The sequence below is a fragment of the Anomaloglossus baeobatrachus genome, chromosome 9, assembly GCF_048569485.1.
Source record: "Anomaloglossus baeobatrachus isolate aAnoBae1 chromosome 9, aAnoBae1.hap1, whole genome shotgun sequence".
In the NCBI taxonomy this organism is placed as follows: domain Eukaryota; kingdom Metazoa; phylum Chordata; class Amphibia; order Anura; family Aromobatidae; genus Anomaloglossus; species Anomaloglossus baeobatrachus.
In genome coordinates this window covers 215,206,610-215,213,067 of record NC_134361.1, presented here as the reverse complement: position 1 = coordinate 215,213,067, position 6,458 = coordinate 215,206,610, and positions in this window count along the sequence as shown.

Genomic DNA, 6,458 nt, shown 5'->3' with positions numbered 1-6,458 from the left:
CCAAATTGGGGGAGCTTAGATCTTTTCTAGGTTTCAGCGGGTACTACAGAAGATTTGTGCCACAATATTCCAAGATCGCAAAGCCATTGACAGCCCTCACTCAAGGGTATCCCCCACCTCGAGGGACAGCTCGCTTCAAGAAACCTGCAACAAAAACCTACTTCAAGGTGAATGAGCCTTTCGGAGAGAGATGGACATCAGAGTGTGATGAAGCCTTTGAGAAACTCAAGTACTGCTTGACCCAGGCACCTGTACTGGCCTATGCAGACCCCAACAAGCCATACGTACTTCATGTGGATGCTTCTTTTGATGGACTTGGAGCAGTCTTATACCAGGAGCACTATGGCGTCCTGCGGCCAGTCTACTACATCAGTCGTGGATTGTCTCCAAGTGAGCGCAATTACCCAGCACATAAACTGGAGTTCTTGGCCTTGAAATGGGCTGTGGTGGACAAGCTGCATGACCACCTCTATGGAGTGCATTTCCAAGTTCATACTGACAACAATCCACTGACCTATGTGAGGACTACAGCAAAGCTGGATGCTACTGGCCATAGATGGCTCGCCGCGCTAGCTATATATGATTTCAGCCTGAAGTACCGACCTGGTGCCACCAACATCGATGCAGATGCTCTGTCCCGCCTGCCCAGGCAGATGGTGAATGAAGAAGAGGAAGCCTGGATTGAGGTTCCAGCCCCAGAGGTGAAAGCTATGTGTCATCGACATCAAGGAAGGATTGCTCAATCAGGGGGCTGTGCTACCTTCTTAGGGGCTCCAGAGGAAGCTCTTCCACTATTGTTCTGTCAACTGACCAACGTTGATGCCGGCTCTCTGCCTCAACTGACTCAAAACCAGATTGAAAAGGCTCAACAGGAAGATCCTTCTGTGGGAGTTGTTCGATGGTGGGTGAAAAGGGGCCAAAAGCCTGAGAGGAATGCTCTGAAGACACAAGAGTCTGTTCTCTTGACCCGACAGTTAGACTTTCTGGTGGTGAAAAATGGATTGCTGCACCGCGAGGTCAAACGCCAAAATCGAGAAGTTCGTGTCCAGTTGGTGCTTCCTGCTCAGTTCCATGAGATGGTCATAAGGGCACTGCATGATGATCATGGACACCTTGGGGTGGAAAAGACCACCAGCCTCATAGCAGATCGGTTCTATTGGCCAAAGATGGAAGCTGACATTGAACAATACTGTAAATCTTGTAAGCGGTGTATCCTAAGGAAAACCTTACCTTCTCGGTCCGCCCCCCTTGTCAACATAACCAGTGATGGCCCCCTTGATTTAGTGTGTATCGACTTCCTTTCCATTGAGCCTGATGAAGGAAACGTCAGCAACGTTCTAGTGGTCACTGATCATTTCACAAGATATGCTCAAGCTTACACCACTAGAGATCAGAAGGCAACCACTGTGGCTAAAACCTTGTGGGAGAAATTCTTTGTGCATTATGGGCTGCCAGCACGCATCCATTCTGACCAAGGGAGAGACTTTGAGAGTCGGCTAATTAAGGAGTTGTGTGAGGTTTGTGGGATCAAGAAGTCCAGGACCACACCATTTCATCCGCAAGGAGACCCTCAGCCTGAAAGATTCAACCGTACCCTTCTTAACATGCTGGGCACTTTGGATTCAAAACAGAAAGGAAGGTGGAGTCGACACATAAGTCAATTAGTTCACGCCTACAACTGCACCAAAAATGAGTCAACAGGGTACTCGCCCTACTTCCTCATGTTTGGAAGGGAAGCCAGACTACCTGTGGATATTAGTTTTGGAGTGTCCCCTGGCAATTCATCTGGGAAGAACTACCTGAAGTATGTGTCACAGGTGAAGGAACAATTAAAGGAGGCCTACAAGTTGGCTGATGAGGCCTCTGGTCGATCCGGGAGGCGAAACAAAATGTACTACGACCGCAGAGTCCGAGACCAAGTCCTGCAACCTGGAGATAGGGTCCTCATCCGTCAGTTGGGCCTCCATGGAAAACACAAGCTTTCTGATCGATGGCGTTCAGAACCTTATGTGGTGGTAGAGAAGTTGCATGGCATCCCAGTCTACAGAGTGAAGCCTGAGAAAGGCGGGGGGGGTGTTAAGACCTATCATCGTCAGCATTTGCTACCTATAGGACAGAATGTCCGATTCCAGTCGCCACAACGCACCGAAGCCCATAAAACCACCCGATCTCACCGAAGGAGTCTTCGGCCGCCGCAAGCGACCCATCCTGTGGTCCCTCCTGAAGGTAGTGAGAGTGATTCCAGTGATGAATGTGGACCATGCTTCAGATGGACAAGTGACCCAGGCTCTGTAATTCCAGATCATACAGACCAACCAGCCGAAGAAGTGTCCCAAGACGAGTGTGGTCCGGCACCAAACCCATGTTGCGATCAGTCGGGGGAGAGTTTAGAAAATGCAGAGCTGCCAAGTGAAGAGGTTGCTGTCATAGAGCCTGAAAGTCAAGAGCTAGGAGTCGATGAGGGGGTCCCTGTCCCTGCCGTGCACACTCGTCCAAAACGGGACATTAGACCTCCCATGATGCTGGCATATGACCAGATGGGGCAAGTCACTGAGGTTCCTAGAGTAGTACACCCCTATTCCAACTATGCGTGGCCCTATTTCCCCCCTACAGCTATGTGGCCTGTTAGTGATTTGGGTGTAACTAGTTGTGGTGTTAGTCAGGATGCTTTAACACAAAATTTCCTTCCAGGTGGTGAGTCTTCATTTTGTGCTTGGGAGCCTACAGCGACTCACCAGGGGGAGAGTGTGACACCTGCTTTGGGAGCGATCTATAGTGTTCCACCCACATTCACCTCTACAGATGCTGCTTCTTTGGTTGAACTGGAGAATACTACAATTCCCAAAGTGCCTTGCAAATCTGGGGGAGGAGGAAACAGGACGGAGGGGTGGAAGGAAGCTGTGTCATCTTGGAGGCGGGAAGCTGCAACTCTGTGTGAGGAGAGACTGTCTAAGAAAGTGACAGGAGGCACCATTAGCAGGAGCTGCGGCCTTCCAGGTTTACCACGCCGAAGAAGGATTTTGCCTGCTGTACCAACTCTCTCCCAGACATTGAATCCAGACGCCCCAGTGTGGAATAGTCTGAGAGGACAGACCTGCTGCAGACAGAAGTGAGTAGGACATTGCTGTGACTTGTAGTTCTACAGTTTGAGAAGTGCGATGGAGCAAATTACAAGGCCTTGCTAGAGAGGACTTTTGACTGCACTAACTGGGAGTTTGTATAGGACCAGCCCTGGGGAAATACTGCCTTCATTACTTTAAGTGCACCAACGTACTGCAAGCGCGCCAACATCCGCGGCAACTGGGGCCCCAATTTGGGACTGTGTCAATTGTGAGGCTGCAGCTGTTAGTTGGTAGGTTGTAAGTAGTCAGCAGAGTGTGTGGTGTAGGTTAAAGAGGAAGCATTACCCCTAACCTTCAGGTCTATTACAAAGAGCCCCTCCTGCATTTTTGTAGAATACTGCATAACACTACCTGTCGTTTCACTGTTATTTGTTTTTTTCCCTGCAATTACCATTGTCATCCTCCTGCAAATAAACCTGTTAAGATTTCTAACCTCAGTTATTGTGAGTGTGTACGGAGCGTGGGTAGAGGTTTCCCGAGTCGACCCCTAGCAGAAGACAAAGACCCTTCTGCATTCCACTAGAGCTCCTAGCAAGATTCGGGTGGAGGCACTGCGTCATATCAAGGTGAGACCTACCGAACACCCTGCCCCAGCGGCAAATTAAAGGGGTGTTACACATAAAAGTGCATAATAGTAGTAATTCCATACTTATTCTCAGGCGCCAGTTTGCTCTACTTTTCTGATGTATATTTTTCTGTTAATATTCTATAGCTCCATAATGCCTTTGACTGTTAGGTATGGCTCATGCTGTTACCACAACAAACGTAACATCAGTGAAAACAGCCTATGAGAAAAGGAGGGGAGACACGCATGATATAGGTACTGACACTGTAATGTACAGTACATAAGCTTAAACAGATGAAGTGGGAAAAACAGAAGGAATACCTTGCCTAAGCTTAGGGAAATTAATACTTGCAGGCAGGCGATCCCCAGATAATGATGCTGTACTGGTTTAGTGCTGTCTTCTGTATTAGCAGACAGTACCCAACAAAACCACGGTCCTGCATATAAATAACATATTTTTATATACCGGGATTGTCATGCCTGGTATTTCAAGTGGCAGCGGCAGAAATAATAACAGCACAGTACCTGATTAAAGTCCCACAGTGGGGTGACGGTGAGGAAATCCACCGCAACAGGTATCTAAGATGTAAAGTATATAGATCTATTTCAGTATATGGAGACACATTGCTGCATAGTGCTAAGGGTCCTACCTTCTGTGGTCTGTGTGGGGAGTCCCAGGTCTGATGTTCAGTGATCGCTCACCTGGCTACACTGAGCCCACCATTTAAAGCTGTGTTTGGCGCCATAACTCGGAGAACCGGAAATGACGTTCCGCCCCTTATTTCTCCTCCTCCTCATGTTTCTGATGCTGAGACCACGTCATTTCCCGGTCATGTGACCGGGTGAGATGCATCTTTAGTTATCCTCCCTACGTTATAGAGTAAAGGTTCCGTGATGAAAGAGGTCCCGCGTCATCGCGCATGCGCAGTGCAGTATCTCTTTAGTTCCATAGAGGAACAATTCAGCGCATGCGTGATGGTTGTAATTTCAAATCACGCTTTATTATAGTGTTATATCCAAGTGTTTAGAGGTCATTTATGTATCTCGGGGAGACGCCTGACATGATTAATCTAGGATTTAGTGTCAGCTATGGGCTGCCAATAACTTCTTATTACCCCGATTTGCCAAAGCACCAGGGCAAATCGGGAAGAGCCGGGTACAGTCCCAGAACTGTCGCATCTAATGTATGCGGCAATTCTGGGCGGCTGTTGACTGATATTGTTAGGGCGGGGGGCTCCCCATAACGTGGGACTCCCCATCCTGAGAATACCAGCCTGCAGCCGTATGGCTTTATCTGGCTGGCATTAAAAGTGGGGGGGACCGCACGCCGTTTTTTTTAATTATTTATTTATTTATTTCACTGCACAGTATAGACCCGCCCACTGGCTGCTGTGATTGGGTGCAGTGAGACACCTGTCACTCAGCGTGGGGGCGTGTCTCACTGCAACCAATCATAGGCGCCTGTGGGCGGGGAAAGCAGGGAATACGAGATTGTTTAATGAGCGGCCGGCTTTTTCAAAATAGTAAAAGCCGCCGCAGCAGTGAGAAAGCCGTGCAGCGCCGCGCCGGGGATCGGGGAACGGTAAGTATGAGAGAGGGGGGGAAACTTCAGTAACTCGGGGGATTAGCGGTCACCGGTAAATCCTTCACAGGTGACCGCTAATCAGTACTCGACACAGACAGAGCCGCGGTATGAGGATGAAGTCGGGTGAAGTTCACCCGAGTTCATTCTCATCGCGCAACTCTGTCGGCTGTCAGCCGACATTTATAAACGACATTGTGCATCACACACGGACATTCCACGTACACATACACGTTAATTCCACACGCACACACGGACGTTCTACACACAAACACGGCTAGCATACGCAATTCACACAGATGCCACACGGACCATAAAAACGGACACAAAATCGGGATACGGACCCGAAAAACGGCCCGTAACACACGTGCGTGTTTTTCACGGAAGTGTGAAGGGGGCCTTACAGTCAGCAAAGATGACAAAGGGTCAATAAAAGTCTATAGATCCGAGAAAAAAACGAACGGCACACGGGTGACATCTGTATAATCCATGTGCCGTCCGTGTGACACGGACTAGAATCGAATGCATTCAAGAAATTAAAGATTTTTATGTGTTAGGCCCGTTTCACACGTCAGTGAAAAACACTGACGTTTTTCACTGGCGTGTAAAACTCGCACATGTCCCTGCGTGTGCCGTGAATCACGGCACACGTGGGTTGTCTAAGTGCAATCCGGGCTCCGTTCTCCGTGGCCCGTGATTGCACTTAGTAATCAACTCACCTGTGTGCGCTCCCGCTGTCCTTGGTGCTGATTGCTCCCGCGGTGCAGCATCCGGCCGGCGGTGACCCCCGCAGCAGCTGCTTCCGGGTCGCCTGTGTCGCGCATCATGAATATGCGCGACAATAATGAGCCGGCTCAGAAGCAGCAAGCTGCACGGGCTGCAGAGGACATCGCTGGACGCCGGGTGAGTTAAAATGTTTATTATTTTAAAAGCACGTTTTTTTCTGGCACGTGTTTCACGGACCACACCACTGCGTGGTCCGTGGGACATCAGTGATGCCAGAAAAAAATGGACATGTCTCCGTGCGGCAATCACGCACACGCGGGTACGCCGCACGGAGACACGTGCAATGATAAATTACTGACGTGTGAGCAGACCCATTCATTATAATGGGTCTGCGTATGTCAGTGATTCTGGTACGTTTAAAAAAAAAAGCACAAACGTACCAGAATCACTGACGTGTGAAAGG